The sequence below is a fragment of the Paroedura picta genome, chromosome 3 (genome assembly GCF_049243985.1).
Source record: "Paroedura picta isolate Pp20150507F chromosome 3, Ppicta_v3.0, whole genome shotgun sequence".
NCBI lineage: Eukaryota > Metazoa > Chordata > Lepidosauria > Squamata > Gekkonidae > Paroedura > Paroedura picta.
The window spans coordinates 66,563,356-66,579,937 of record NC_135371.1 but is presented as its reverse complement, the minus strand read 5'-3'; the positions used below and the strand labels follow the sequence as shown (position 1 = coordinate 66,579,937).

Sequence of the window (16,582 nt, the reverse complement as noted above, 5' to 3'; positions counted from 1 at the left end):
GCAAGTTTGAGGCAATAGGTCCTTTTGACGTCGTAGATGTTCTCTGGCTACACCCATCTGTGAGTCTTTTCAAGCATAACAAAGAGCTGTAAGGAGCCTCCAATTTCAACAGTAGGAAATGTGCCATTGTCACTTGAACTGAACAGCATGGTCTGCAAGCAACTGTGCTGTGTGATCACCCCCATCTCTTTCCCATCATGTTCTCTGTGCCCATGGTTACTATATGATGCCAGAATTTTTTCTTCAAATGCTTCAGGAAGTGCTAACTTCCTGCAAGACATCTGCACTCTGTGTACAATCTCCAGGTGGGGCCAGGTACTTTGGTAGATGTACTATGCAACATTATACCCTGCTGAGGTCCCTCCCCTTCCCAAGTCCTATTCTTCTGTAGCAGGTTGCGCACCCCGTCCCTTCACCCCACCCCTTTGGGCCATTTTGTTTTTGGTAATAGGAGAAAACTTCCAGGCGTATTGGCTTCAATGAAGTTTATTTGTCACCATCCATCAACCTTTCTCCCTCCTCCTTTTCCTCCCCTCTCGCTAACTGCCCCTTTCCCCAAAGTTCCGCCCTCTTTTCCTCCCTTCCTGGTCCCCCCCCCTTCTCTCTGGTTCTCACAAGTTCCATCTTCTTGCCTGCCACTCTGTCCTCTCTCGCAGTTGTCCCACAGCTTCTCTCCAAGAACTCACATGCTGGCTCCGCTCATGCAACTGAGTGGGGAGGCGTGCGTTTTCCTTCCCCTCCCCTCTCACTCTCCAGAGTGGCCCCGGTTTCTTTCCTAAGTCCGGGGACGTCCCTGTTTCTTTTCTCCTGTCTTCTATGTCATCCCCAGTCTCTATTCTTGCATTTGAACTTGCGCCCACCATTTTAGAGACCACCTCTCCATGGTTTGCACCAGCGTGGCTCTGTCCCTCGTTCTGTTTTCCAGCCGTTTCTCCTGCAGGCACCCACGTCCCTGGACATTTTCCCAGATTCCACTCTGTCCCCCAATATCTCCAAGAATTTCCCAACCCAGAGTTAGCAACCCTATGAAATGCCAACTTAAAAAAAATCTGCTCCTTGGGATGGACTGGATGCAGAGCCTGCTGTCTGCTAGTGGCGGAGGCTACCATATTAGCAGATATGTGGATAAAGCCCAACTTCTTCCTGTAGTTCAGGGTTTTGGTGGGTTCAGAGGGACAGAGCCCAATGCAAAAGTCCCTTGTCTGCCTAATATTTTAGAAAGAAATAGCTGAAGGAGAAAAATCAGTTTTGTCCTCTTGCTGTTCTGGCAATTGGCCCAAATGAAAAAGAGAGAGATAATTCTCCCAGTACCCCACCTCCACCATGGTTTGACAATCTATCTTGCTTGCAGTATTTTGTTACGGAAGGCCCTGAAGATATTAAACTCACGTAACATCAGCTCTGATCCATGCCCAAACTCTACTCTCATTACTGTTTATCATTACTTGTTCTGGTAGCCAACTTTCCATTCACCTGACCAGCTCTAGAACAGCCAGAGGGGTACTCTTTGGGGGAATTATCTTGAGAGGTCAAGTATCAAACTCCACTAATGTCTAGTCCTGAAGAATACTTGTAGCATGGAAAAGATGAGTGGAACGGACAATGTCTTTGGATAGGAGTCAAGCAGGTAGCCTTGTTGGTCTGAAGCAGCAGAACAAATTTTAGAGGTCCAGTAGCACCTCTAAGACCAACAAAGTGTTATTCAAGGTATGACCTTTTGTGTGCATGCACACTTCTTCAGATACAATGGGATAGGAGTGGCACTGAACTATTAAGATTCTAGAATTCCATTTCTCAGTATGTATATGCCCACCTTTCTCTTGAAGGTGTCCAGGCTCACCCAAAGCTCTTCAGAACTGTTCTGATTGACAACGTTGCTTGAAAGCCAGGAGTGTAAGAGCCTTCCAGCCTCCTCTTAGAGACTGTTCCAGGGGCATTTGGTGGCCTCAGATAACAAACAAGCTGCTGCATTTCAAACTAATTGCAATTTCCAGAGCATCTTCATGAGCAGCCACATGTAGAATGTGTTATAGTAGCCTACCTTCAAGTTTACTGAAGCATGGATCAGTGTGGCCATATCAGGCACTTACAAATAGGTAGCCAGTGTCCTAGCTTGATGTAGCTGAGAAAAGCAGTTTTCTCTGTCATGGACACCTGTTTCTCCAGTGGGGCACAGGATCCAGCAGTACTCCTAATGGAGTCTTTCACAGCACAAACTGCCTACTATCAATGGCAGGAAGTACAGTCCCATTGCAGGAAGAACTGCAGTTCTAGCCTGTACCATCTCTGAATCCAGTGTGTTCTTCAGCCACTTGACCACTGCAATTCAGATACTGGATCAGAACTGAGGCAGCAGCAGCCAGTCACTTTTTCTGGATATGTCTAGTGGACAACCTCACTATGGGATCTTGCATGGATATTAAACAACATGGGAGATAAACACAACACCTTGCACCCCACCCCATATCAGCTCTGAATGGATGATTCAGAAACTCCTCCTGAAATTTATTTTAATGATCGGATAGAAAAGACCGGAACCATCTCAATACTGTTCTACTCAAACCCACCCTCACTTTCCAGGGGCTTCAGTAATATTGCATGGTTATGCCATATTGGTGGCTGCTGACATATCTAGCAACAATAGTAGAGATGCAATTCCTTTTGTCCACTAGCACTGATACAACTATCTCAGTCCCTGATGAAAAAGGGTCTAGGATAGATGTCTTTTGCAAGTATTTCTAGAGCTGTTCTGCCACTACTGTTTAAATAACTTTCCCCCAAAAGTGTGTGTGTGTTCAAAACAGGTTTATAAGTGGCCAAAATATGATTATCCAAAGATGCCTTCTTGAGCAAAGGTCTGATAATTGCTTCTTTCAGGGGCTTTGGAAAAACCATCACAAGAATCATTAACAATCATATCAGTCAAAAGACCCAATTCCCTCCCTGTAGGATTTTACAAACCCAGAAGTATCCAGTATCCAACAAGTCAGGAAAATGAGCCTGAAATGATCCAAGCAATAGTAGCTACATGGTGTTCCAGATGCCTCTACAGCGTGTGTACCAATTAAGCCAGTGCCTAGGTCAGAATGGATCCAAGAGATGTTGCCCACAAAGAATTATACAAAAACATTACTGCCAGTGCTAAAGAGTCATTCCTGAGAACTGTCAACTGTGTAATCAGGCTAAGTAATTGTGCTGCATGTGATTCAGCCAACACAATAGTAACAGAAAAGTAAAATTTCTTTGCTACTATCACCACCACCTCATAGGCTTTCCCATAAGTTCTGTAGTATGTCCTGTCAGATTTGGCCCAATTAAACCATTTCAAAAATGTCAAAAAACAAAGAAAAAAGCCAGCAGAAGATCCCAAGGAAAGCAGATATTTTAAAAGAGCACATCCAAAACAAACCTTTAATACAAAAAGCACAATAAAAATCATAAGAGAAATAAAGGAGAAATAACAAGTAGAACACACAACACCACCATATAATCGGGGTCAGGTTCCTTCGCAGGCTATCAAGAAAACAACTACTCTTTTAAAGGCTGGTAACAAGGAAGTTGACTAGGCCTGGGGCCCCCAGCTGAAAAGGTCGTCTGCTAGATCAGTGGTCCCCAACCTGCGGGCCGCAAAGGCCATGGCGCCGGGCCGCGGCTCCCTCTCCCCGCCCTCCCCCCGCAGTAAAAAACTTCCCAGGCCGCAAGCTTGCGGCCCGGGAAACTTCTTACTGCGGGAGGGCGGGGAGAGGGAATCAGGGCCGGCTGTGCCCGTGCGGGCGCGGCCTGACGCGTGGGCGCGGCCCGCGGGCGCGGCCCGCGGGCGCGGCCGATGTGTGGCCGTGGCCCACGCGGGCTGCGGGCCGCGCCCCGTTGCCCTGCCGGTCCCCAACCTCAGAAAGGTTGGGGACCACTGTGCTAGATGGCCACTGAAGGCCAGCATCACTTGATGTCTGTGTGTAGGCTCATATTGGTGATGTTGTGTAAATGGACCCTAGAGATGTTTCCTTTTTATTGTGTGAGAAAAATCACGTTCAGCTGTTAATGATGTTGGTTTAATCAGCATTCAATACTAAATAGGCAGACTAAGCACTTGCTTAGGGCAGTGGCAATACAGGAGTACCCAAAGAAAGATAATTTTTTAAAAAGTAATTGTTAGCCTCACCCACTTCATTGGCAATATAATAGCAGTAGAGCACTGTTGTAAAGATTGCTGAAATAATGTAAAGCACGTAAAACACCATATGCATCATAAGTTTTGGCAAAAAGAAATCATAATTCCTAGTTGCTTTTTCTTGTCATGAGAAGGGAGACTGGGATGGTATATGATTTTCTTTCCTCAGTTTCTTTTCCTTCCCACTATGCAGAGTAAACTGACACACCCATATTTCAAACCTACATACCTACCAAAAAATCCACCTGCAAACATGGAGAACTAAGTAAAATTATGTTAATGATTCACTTCATATGGGTGCAAACATAGAAGAGGAAAAGGGTTAGTTTTTTTAAAATGTGTTTTCAAACCCTAGTTGTGCATATGGACATACAATAACTACCCTTTTTAGAGACTTGTTTGAACAATACATTTATTATTTCATTGTAACCACTTGGGCCTATTGACCAAAAATCTGCCTAAAAATCTTTTTAAAAATGCCACTTGAATTACAGAGATAACTAAAGCAAGCTGAGACATAATGTCCATCAAAATGCTTTAAAGTTTTGCTTTTCTGTGTATCATCCTTTGATTCCTCATGTAATGAATTTCATAGTTTTCATCATTTTTTGAATAGTTTTCATCATTTTCACTTCTCGCTGTGGTAACTGTCTTTCAAGCCACTTTTTAAAATATTGCAATAAATTGTTCACAGCCAGATTTTATTATCTGGGGGCATGATCAGCATCTCAAAATAGGGAGGAAAGAACCTTTGAAAGCCATATCTGGAATTAAAGGATAAAGAATAATTTCAAAAGAAAACTTAAAACCGTTTGTACACAGACAGGCTGGTATGGTCAACATTCATGCCATTGCTCTTAGTCTGCCCTACAGAGGAATGCATCCCAAGGGGAAGTCTGGATTTTCAGGCAAGTACAAATTAGGAAGTTTGGGTTTGAGGACTTCCTTACTTCATGTTGCACATTTCAAATAGCAAACATAAAAGCACTGTCAGTGGAATAAGTGCCCATCAGAATCACACACTCCGCAACACTCATGAGAAATTCTCCAAGAACATCTATTGCCGAAATCAGTATAATAATAATTTCTTTTCTATAGTTCTGCCAGATCTCTGGCATGTGAATCATTTTGTATAATAGTGGAAAGAACATGACCCAGAGAACTGCCTTTAACATCTGCCTACCCCATTCAGACATGCTAGCATTGTGTCCACCTCAGGGAGCAAGCACTTCTCTTTCCAGAGGTCCTTACAATCATTAATCTACTTTGTCCTGGCCTATCACTCATTGACTGAGTAGGATCAAAGTCCTGGCCAAGTGCTGTGACATTTCACTGCCGCAGCCTCCCTGCAGACATTGCCTCCTGCCCCTTCTATCATGCAGAGTCAAGGGACACGTTGCAAAAAGGTAGATGCTGTGACAGTACATCTTGTTCTATGGACACATAGTGAATCATCCCTCTTTTGTGATCTCTGGTTTGCAACAAGGCAACATGCCTATATTTTCCCCTTAGGAAGAGCCATTTATCCCAGAGGAATGTGACATGCTAGCTAACTGGAGGTTTCTCCATTTATTTTGTCTTTGGATGAGTATGTTAAGAACTGATTCATTAGGTACTGGGGGGAAATGTGGTACAGCCCTTTCATGGGATACTTCCACCTACGATGGAGGGATTCTTGACTAAAAAAACCCCATGCCAGCTTTGCATAGGTAGAAGACTTTTAACTTTAGACATGCTAGAAGGCTTCAGTGTGGGGGGTGCCTCGCATGAGTTCCAAGGTGGCATCTGCCTGTGATGTGACCTTACCAAGCACTACCTGACAGACTTGAAATGGCTCTAACAGGGGATGGAGCAAGAGTTTTAGTAGCTAAAAAGATACCAAATAAGGTATTCTGCACCCCCACAAAGTGGTGTTTCCAGCAAATAGATCAATACAAGGATAAACCAGAATTAACACACATACACTTCAGCAGGAGAAAGGCCTATGTAAAAAGATACTTTGGGATTTTGGTGAGATATTAGCTATTAGAAATTTGAGGGCCTTTCTGGGTGACCAGTTCAAAGGTACGCCATTTTTAATCGTTTATTTTTAAAGTGTTTATTTATTTTTTTAATTTAAAGCCCGCCCCTCATGACAGGGCGTACTTACAGTAAAATCATAAAAACAATGCATCCCATAAAATCCCATTTAAAGCAGCAACAGCATAAAACATCATATCCCACAATCATAAGATGGCAGTAATAATCATCTCCCCAACCCAACTCTGCTGATCCCAGCCAACCGGTATTATTTATTATCTTAATTAAAAATCCTGAGATTCTTACATAGGGTGGGACCTCCCGGTCAAAACTCCGGTCAACCACCCCTGGCCTCAACCAAACGCCTGGTGGAAGAGCTCCATCTTGCAGGCCCTGCAGAATAGTCCTTATCAAATAGTCCAACATATTACTTTGTATGATGTCCATCTGTACATAATAGATGGGAGGCAAGAGAAGAAGAAGAGTCAGTTCTTATATGCCGCTTTTCTCTATCCGAAGGAGGCTCAAAGCGGCTTACAGTCGCCTTCCCTTTCCTCTCCCCACAACAGACACCCTGTGAGGTGGGTGAAGCTGAGAGAGCCCTGATATTACTGCTCAGTCAGAACAGTTTTATCAGTGCTGTGGCGAATCCAAGGTTGCCCAGCTGGCTGCATGTGGGGGAATCAAACCCAGCTTGCCAGATTAGAAGTCGGCACTCCTAACCACTACACCAAGCTGGCTCTCCAGCTTGTTGTCACCAGGAGACAACAATACAGGGCCTTTTAGCAAGTTTGGCCTCCAATCCCCGGCTCTCTCTTCCCCATCCTCTTCAAATATAAATGTGACCAATGAGAATAAACAGATTCCAACTAACTTTATTGAGCCAGATCTCATATCACAGAGGGGACAGACAATCAGACAGCAACAGCTGGACAGACAATACCACGGTGACATCCACAAGGATCTGAAGTAACACAGCCAGGCCAGGGAGCAGCACAAGGAATGGTCACACTCCACACAACCATGACCTCAGGTCTGCTGCTGTTGAACAGTATTGGGTGCTGGTACAGGACAGGAACCCTGCAGAGCAAAGGACACATTCAGAGGCAGGGAAAGATAATCTGGAATCTCCATATCCCAATGATTTTCAGGCTAGTAAATATTATTTTTCTTCTTATGGGGACTCTTGGACTGAACTGCAATTCATGGAATCCCTGCTTTCCACCACAGACAAGGAAAACCTGTCATGCTATTCATGCCACTACTATGAGTCTCCTTGTATTTCCCCATTCACACTTCCTGGACCCTCCAGCCCTCTTAAGAAACATCTCTAGTCCTCATAAGATTATCATCTTGGGAAGAATCTTTCTTGGAGCGCAGCTAAAACATGCCTTTATTGATGCAGAACATCTTCTGGTGCACCTTCTCAAACAGATATGAATATGGATGTGACATCCATAGTCTCAGCTAAGGGAGCACACCAGAAGAGTTCAAGGCAGCTGAGGATGCCAAGGCAGCACCCTGATGTGCTGCTGCTGGAGGACCAGCTAGCGGCCGTGCTGACCCCGGGAGCCCAGCCAGCACCTGAACCACCAGCAGGGGCAGAGGCAGCAGCAGAGGGGGCCTGAGAGTAAGAAGGTAAACGGGAAGGGGGAAGGGGAAGGGAGTCTCTGTGTTTGTGAGCTTGTTTGAAAGGGAGGGAGGAAGGTTGGGAAACCAACAGGCTAGGGGGGAAACCAGAGGGGGGAAATAAGGGAGTGTGTGTGTGTGTTTGCTTGGGAGGGAAGGAAGATGGGTAAACAACAGGTAAAGGGGGAAATGGGAGGGGGAGGGAAGGGATTCTGTGTGTGTGTTTGTGAGTGAGGGAGGAATCGAGGAGGTCAGGAAACCAACAGGTGAGGGGGAAAGGGAAGGAAGTCTGTATGTGTGTGTATTTGTAAGGGAGGGAAGGGACCCTGACCAAGAAGCCCCAGAGCAGGTATGTTCCACATACCCTCTTAGAGTCAGACTATCAGTAGATTTCTTTTTCTGGAGCATCACATTCTGCAATGCAGCAAAAAAAAATCATCTTGTTTTGGCAAATAAATTATCTTGCATTTATGGATCTATTCCACTTTGGAAACTATCATCTTTAAATAGATACTGAACATACCTTGGTTTCATCTGTATCCATCTGGTTTGGTAAGGACTTCTGGGGAGTGTGGAAGGCCTGTAATGAGTGTCAAGTTCAGCCAAGTTGCCCAGTTGTTTCAACCTAGTGCACAGTATACCCTACCATCCAGACATGGTAATAAAGTGGGTCAATCCTGTCCCAAAAATGTTGTAAGAGAATAAGCATCTGCCCTAGCATGGGCCTCTGCACAGTTTTGTTCTGGAAACTTAAACCCAGAATACAGGGCCTTGGCCCTGTATCCCACCATATGACATAACAATATACAGTAGAATTACTGCAATGAGCCACCCCAACTAAGACCCCAATTTATTCTTCTGGAAACCCTACTGGGCTCCAGGGTAGAGAGTTCCCACCTCCCAAGAAACCACCTTATCAGAAGCCAAATTCTTGTAGAATGAGGTCCCAGAGGAATTCTATGATTGGCCCAGAAGCCCACCAGGTTCCACCTATTTGCCAAGGCAACACAGTCAAAACTTGGGTGTACCCCATCCGCTTGCAAGGCAAGATATGATTAGGTACAGGCTCAAGAGGGAAGGGATTCAAGACTGACTCACCAAGGAACACAGCTCATATCTGACCTATAGAACTATGAAGATAGCCAGTCTGAAGGAAGCAGTTGGTGGCACAACATCCTTTACAAAACCAAGTGCTAGGTTTGTAATCAGCTTTAATCCCTTGCTCCTTGGATCCTTGGCACAGCCGTCTCTTTATCATATTCAGCTTAACCACGGGCCTACTGGATTCCCTTAGTGCTCCCAGGCTGCTATCTAACAGACCACCCATGAATCTCACCATGCATTCTGGACTCTTCACCCAAGTGGAGTTGAGCTGGCACAGTTACCTTCTTGGCAGGCTGGATCTCCTCTGTGGATTTGGACCGACCTTTTACTCCCTGCTTTTGTGGGGAGGTGGACTGTTCCTGTGGCACAGAAAGGAAACTTCAGATTGGGGGAAAATGCTTTGAAAATTCTTTTCCTCCTTTGGTACCACCACCTCTAGTGGGAGGAGGGGCTCATGGGTGCACCATTCAAGGGTCCTGCTAACATCTTATGGTGACATTTCATACCACTAAGCTGCAAATCTGATGGGGCCAGGCTAGTTGCATTGATTATCTCTGTCAGACAGTGAGAAGGACCCATGCAACTGGCTATACCTATGTGGTACGAGTATTCAAATACATAACGTTTCACCACAGTAAAGCCTCTCTCATGTGCCGTAAACGATATCAGTGAATGGGACCAACCGCAAATGAAGAAGGATGTAGACAAACTGGAGCACATGCAGAAGAGGGCGACAAAAATGGTAAGAGGTTAAGGAAAGATTGAGGGAGCTTGATCTGTTTAGCCTGGAGAGAAGGTGATTAAGAAGTGATATGATAGCCATTTTCAATACTTGAAGGGCTGTTACATAGAGGATGGAGCAGAGTTGTTTTCTGTTGTCCCAGAGGGTCAGATCAGAACCAAAGGGATGGAATTAATTTAGAAGAATTTTGAGAAAAATATCCGGAAGAAGTTCCTGACAGTTAGATCAGTTCCTCAGTGGAACAGGCTTCCTTAGGGCCTCCTTCTTTGAAAGTTTTTATGTAGAGGCTAGATAGCCACCTCACAGAAATTTATTTTATTTATTATTGGATTTCTATCCCACCACTTCTCAAAAAGACTCACAATGGGTTACAAAGTAAAAAACATAAAACCCATTAAAAACCCTTATAAATGCTGATTCTGTTAATTTAGGCAGATTGTAAGTGGGTGGCCAAAAGGGATTGTGTCTGAGCTTGACTCTTGTGGCCATGTCTTGCATTCCCAAGGAAATGCTCATTGCCACTTTGGGGGCAGAAGGAGAATTTCCTCCAGACCAGACTGGCCAGGGATTCGGGGGGGGGGGGGGTCAGAGGGGGGATCATCATCTGGACATAGAACTGGGGTCACTGTGGGTGGCCAGGCAGTTGTGAATTTCCTGCCTTCTGCAGAGGGTTGGACTAGATGACCCTGAAGGTCCCTTCCCATTCTTTTATTTTATTCCATGAATTGATCCATTTGCACAGTTTGGAATGGCATGGTCTGCATCTTCCTCATTCCATTATACAAGACCTGTCTGCAGCAAAGTACTGTCTCGCACTGGCTGGCTGTATGAGGTGACTGTGGGAAGCAGACAAAACCATGTAATCCAAAAGGTGAGTCATACAATCACTTGAATGTCACAGAGAATGCTGAATACTGTTTAACTCGTGACTGCTGGGTGTAAACAGGGAGCCCCTAGCTTACTATATCACTACATGGACAGAACCTCTGAAGCTAGTCTTTTGGTGCCCTAAACTCAGTATTGTCTATGCCAAGAGGGGTGAACAGGGGCTGTTCAGGATTCTTTGTTTCTTGTATCTATACTGAGCAAGCTGCTCAATTGTTTTTTTTTTTAATATCATGAGGGCAGCAGCTCTCCAAGGTCTCAGGCAGAAGTCTTTGGCGGGACCTGCTACCAGAGAACCTTTTCTTAACTGGAGCACCAGATAATACAACTGGAATCCACTGCTGAGCTATGGTCCCTCCTACAACCCAAGACCACTACCATGTTTTGTATACAACTGGATTTTACTGGGGAAGACTCTTCTACTCACTGTGGCCCTAAACCTCTTTCACTCATGAACAGAGAACATGAACAGAGAATTCTTTACCTGTGCTCTTTCCTCAAAGATGTTTAGCATCTTTAATATCATCTCTAAAGAGGGACAGAACGGACCTTTGGGGAAGGATTTCTCTGAAACCTGACTTTCATCTTCCCCAGCATGAGCTCCTCCCTGCATTACCTTTGAGTTCAGGTCCATGATTACACCCTGGTGAGCAGGACTTGCCAGAAGGAAGACTCTGAAAGAAAACGCACATCATCATCTTTCTTGTCCTGCTCTCTGTCTCTGCCGAGAGCAGGGCTGGCATGACAGACATCAGAAAGTAACCTGATTACAAGCAGTGGCATTAACATAAAAGTAAAATGGATTAAATTCCCTGTTTCCCCAGAAACAATATATTACATTTTGAACACCAAGCAGAAATGCTACTTTATGGAAAAGGTTGTATGCAACAAGACAGCCCTGTTTGGGGGGTTAATACGAAAGAGCTTTGCTCTTTCCATATTTTCCATTTGCTTCTGACTGAAGAGGTGCCAATGATACCATTAATAGCTAGAGTTGATGGGGGCTGAGCTATAACTGATTTGGCAATAAACATTTCTAAGAAACAAACATTATATAGACAAACGCAGAAGGGAGAAACTGAGAAAATATCAACCACAGAGTGAGATACTAGGGCTTCATTCAGTTGGCATAGCTATGTTGACAGGTACTTTTAATATGATAAGCCCTTCACGGGTAGATATTCCTGAATGTAACCATTTTAAATGAAGAGTCAGGGCACATTAGAAAATAACATATTCCATACTGAAGTGCAACTGTTTCATTTCACCTTGCCCCAGTCAATTGCCCTCACTATTTTTATGTCATATGAAGGACATCGTCTTTTTAAAAGTCTTTGGTGGGACCTGCTAAAAGACGATGCAGTAAAAGTGCTATAATATGCCAGCAAATTTGGAAAACACAACAATGGCCACAGGATTGGAAAAGGTCAGTTTACATTCCAATCCCAAAGAAGGGCAATGCCAAAGAATGTTCAAACTACCGCACCATTGCACTCATTTCTCATGAGAGCAAAGTTATGCTCAAAATCCTACAAGCTAGGCTCCAGCAATATGTGGACCGAGAACTTCCAGAAGTACAGGCAGGATTTCGAAGAGGCAGAGGAACTAGAGGTCAAATTGCCAACATACGCTGGATCACGGAGAAAGCTAGGAAGTTCCAGAAGAAAATCTACTTCTGCTTCATTGACTATGCTAAAGCCTTTGATTGTGTGGAGCACAACAAATTGTGGCAAGTTCTTAAAGAGACGGGAATACCAGAGCATCTTATTTGTCTCTTGAGAAACTTATATGCAGGTCAAGAAGCAACAGTGAGAACTGAACATGATATCACTGATTGGTTCAAAATTGAGAAAGGAGTTCGGCAAGGCTGTATACTGTCACCTTGCCTATTTAACTTGTATGCGGAGCACATCATGAGAAAGGCGGGATTAAAAGAGTCACAAATTGGGATCAAGATTGCAGGGAGAAATATCAACAACCTCAGATATGCAGATGATATCACTCTAATGGCAGAAAGTGAAGAGGAACTAAACAGCCTGTTGATACGAGTGAAGGAGGAGAGTGCAAAAGTTGGCTTGAAACTCAACATCAAGAAAGCAAAGATCATGGCATCCGGCCCTCTCAATTCCTGTCAAATAGATGGGGAAGAAATGGAGATAGTGACAGATTTTATTTTCCTGGCTCCAAGATCACTGCAGATGGGGACTGCAGCAAAGAAATTAAAAGACGCTTGCTCCTGGGGAGGAAAACTATGGCAAATCTAGACAGCATCCTAAAAAGAAGAGACATCACCCTGCCAACAAAAGTGTGTTTAGTCAAAGCTGTGGTATTTCCAGTTGCAATGTATGGCTGCGAAAATTGGACCATAAGGAAGGCCGAGCATCAAAGAATTTAGGCTTTTGAACTCTGGTGCTGGAGAAGACTCTTGCGAGTCCCTTGGACTGCAAGGCGAACAAACCGGTCAGTCCTAGAGGAGATCAGCCCGGACTGCTCCTTAGAAGGCCAGATCCTGAAGATGAAACTCACTTTGGCCACCTCATGAGGACTCCCTGGAGAAGAGCCTAATGCTGGGAGCGATCGAGGGCAAAAGAAGAAGGGGATGATAGAGAATGAGGTGGCTGGATGGAGTCACTGAAGCAGTAGGTGCAAACTTAAATGGACTCTGGAGAATGATAGAGGACAGGAAGGCCCGGAGGATCATTGTCCATGGGGTCGCGATGGGTCGGACACGACTTCGCACCTAACAACAACAACAAATGAAGGACATATTTTCATTACACTTTCATTACACTTCTATTCCAAAGAACTCAGGATGGCCTACAGGTTTCTCTTTCGCCCTCCAAAAATGTGTACACGAGAACCAGCTTGGTGTAGTGGTTAAGAACAGCAGCCTCTAATCTGGAGAGCTGCGTGATTCCCCACTCCTCCACATGAAGCCAGCTTGGGTGACCTTGGGCTAGTCACAGTCCTGTTAGAGCTGTTCTCACACTGTCAGAGCTTTCTCAGGCATACCTACCTGTGGCTGTTCTGGGGAGAGGAAGGGAAAGCTACTGTAAGCCATTTTGAGACTCCTTTGGGTAGTGAAAAGGGGGTATAAAATCAACTCTTCTTCTTATACCCAGAATTAAAGATTGTGATCTTAAAGGTGCCACACTGGACTCAAACTTTGTTCAAGAACCATATACGGTAGGTTAAGTTGAGAATGTGACTGGCTCAAGTTCACCCAGTGAGCACCTTGATTAACTGGGATTTGAATGTGGGTCTTTCATATCCTTCTTCGTCATTCCAGTCACTGCACCATACTTCTACTCATTGAGACACAATCAGAACAGAGGTCCATCTTAAGTAAGGTCTTTCCCGACTGTCAGTGGCTTTTCAAGATCTGCCCCCACCTTGCTGCCAGCACCCTCCCCTTTAATACATTCCATCTGGATTGGTCATAACTGGATTCAAAACACTTGGTTGCCTAGGCAGCCTCATCATACTAGTGTACTAGGATGATGAGGTTTGAACCTACCTCTTGCCTGGCATGGGAGGTACATCTAAAACAAATACAGCAGACAGTTCAATCAAGATAAAGCACACTGGCTTCAGTGGTAGAATTAAACACATGGTTTCCAATGCCATCATAAATGGTTACACCCTTCTAAACACATCAACTTCAGTGGACTTAGAAGGCTGTACCTCTGTTTAGGATGGCACTATGAATATTTCCCACTGAACACTATGGGAAACAGAAGTGCTTAGCTTTGGCTGGACTGTTCCCAAAGGTTGCACACCAAAATATGCCAGGTTACCACCTTTAGACATGTACTGGAGCTGCAGGAGGAGGGAGAAGAAGCCATGTGATTCTTCACTACTATATAGAAAACATAAAGTGTGTTGCAAATTGTTGCTCTCTACCCTCACTTCCTATTGTGAGATTTTTGGTGCTACTGAGTCCTACTTGCAACTAAGGAAAGCAGCATGGCCTGCCCCTCTATTCTGCCTTTTGCCTACCATCCTCATGGTCATAGCAGAGCTGTTCCTGGGGGAAATCTTTTTTTCAGCTCAGCCATTTTCCTCAGTGGAAAAGTCACTGAAATGTCAAAACGAGCATTAACCAAATGGCCACCAGCAGAGATGGAGCATTTCTGTACTTGGATAAACAGTCCTTTGCCCCCTTTTCATCTTTGCAGTGTACAAAGGTAAGGAGGAAGCTAAATTCACATTTTATGACCCTTTTGCTCAACCAGCCCAAGACAGGTACACTCCCTTACTGAAGTATGCCACACACTTAGGAGTGAGGGAATCTGCTTTAAAAAACAAGTGTGGTAGGCGGAAAGCCTCAAGTCCATTTGTGGAGGGGGGGGGCACTGGTTTCACAGTATTTTTGTGCTACTATATCTGTGTGCATGCACTCTTTCCTACACAGGATGCCAGCTTCATGGTGGGACCTGGGGATCCCCCCCCCCCAGAATTACAGCTCAACTCTAGACTAGCGATCAGTTCCCTTGGGGAAAAATGGCTGCCCTGGTGGGTGGAGTCTATGGCATTGTACTCCACTGATGTCCCTGTTCCCCTCAGGCTCCACTCTCATATCTCCAGGATTTCCCAACCTCATCCCTCACTAGTGGCTAGGGGGGAACTGGGAACCCTACCTGACATGGGTTTGTTAAATGTCCTGCTTTGCTCAAACTGGGCAAACACAGAGGCTATCCCACTCGCCCGTCCCCTTTATTTTATTTCTTATATCTCTGAGAGGTACCTATTGGATTTCTCCTTTGAGTGAAGTTTTCTCCGAGACAGAACACAGGAGCCCCATCACAACTCCTGAGAATGTAAGCCCAGGTGGTCAGGATAGAGCAGAAAGTAGAACCTCAATCTAAAGGTAGAATCTGATCAGGGCATTCATTAAAGCCAACCCTAGTGCCCATCAAGGTCTATCCAGTTTAATCAATAGCGCCCCAGGTTTATGACTGCCCTGCCGCCCTGCCACAAGGAGCATAATGCTTCAAAACATCATGCTACAAAAGTGAGTAGAATCCAAACCGACTGTACACTCGGAAAGAGAACTCAAAGGTAAGACGTTGAAATAAAGTCTGGCTCTAGGCTCTCAGAGAGAGACTTGACCCCCCCCCCCCGCACACACACACACCTCAAGGATCCTTGTGCCACAGCGTCCCCCAGTGCTGTACAGAGGGAATGGAGACAGCTCAGCCCGTGAAGAAACTAGGAGCGCCCTTTCATTTGCTCCCTGCAAACACAGCGCCCTCTACCCATGCAGGGCTGGCATACTGAAGAGGGAGACCCTCGCCCCCTGAGGGACCCTCCCCTTTTCCATCAGCCACGGGCCAGCTGCGGTCTTTCCCTTAGAAGCGCCAGCTCCTCCCGCGCTTACCTGGCTGTCTGTCTGGCACTGAGGCTACCGGCGGCTCCTCCCGTCCGGACTTGCAGCCTACACTGGCGTCTCCCCTCCCCACTCTCATTCAGATGGTGAGGGGCTGGCACATGCAGTCGGGGGCAGCCAATAGGGAGGCAGCTGCTGCCTCTGCCTTGTTTTGCATGCGAGGCAGCGGGTGTGCAGACAGTGCCTCGGATGAATGGGCGGAGAGGGTGCCTGCTGCAACCAACAATCATAGAGCTTCAGTGCTACATCTCAAGTGTTCAAAATATCCCCTTTTTATGGAAAGTGGGTGCCTGCAGGCTGACCTCTTGAGCAAAGAGGGAAAGTGGAGTAAAAATATTTAAATAAATAAATGTAATAATTCTCTTTGGTGGCAGAAGAGAAGACGTATAGCTCAAAGCTGTATTTAGAGATTTCCAGAGACCTACCCCCAGCACGGGTGATCTTTGCATACAGTCTGCTCATCAGTCTAATCAAACTTGATGCATGTATCTGTTGTGGAGCTGGAAACACATTGGGATCCTGGAGATGACAGGAGAAAAGGCTTGGTTCCCTTTCCCCTCCTTGCAGTTGTCTTTTCTAGTCACACAGCATGTTGCCCCAAAATCCATGAGAGATGTGAAAAAATCCCAATGATATCAATGGGGTG

The 16,582-nt window shown here is 45.3% G+C and overlaps 1 long non-coding RNA gene across 3 annotated transcripts; it reads right to left on the bottom strand.

Moving 5' to 3' along the window:
* Positions 1-7,046: 7,046 nt before the first annotated feature.
* Positions 7,047-16,031, bottom strand: LOC143832196 (uncharacterized). Of its 3 annotated transcripts, XR_013229130.1 has the most exons (6): positions 15,928-15,955; positions 13,074-13,287; positions 11,164-11,221; positions 9,202-9,279; positions 8,340-8,396; positions 7,047-7,267 (listed from the first exon to the last, which is right to left on the bottom strand). It is a non-coding gene; the product is annotated as an uncharacterized LOC143832196 (long non-coding RNA). The 3 variants fall into 3 exon arrangements; XR_013229131.1 differs by lacking the exon at positions 13,074-13,287 and having other exon boundaries at positions 15,928-16,031; XR_013229132.1 differs by lacking the exons at positions 13,074-13,287; positions 15,928-15,955 and adding an exon at positions 13,782-13,952.
* Between the last annotated feature and the right edge of the window lie 551 nt (positions 16,032-16,582).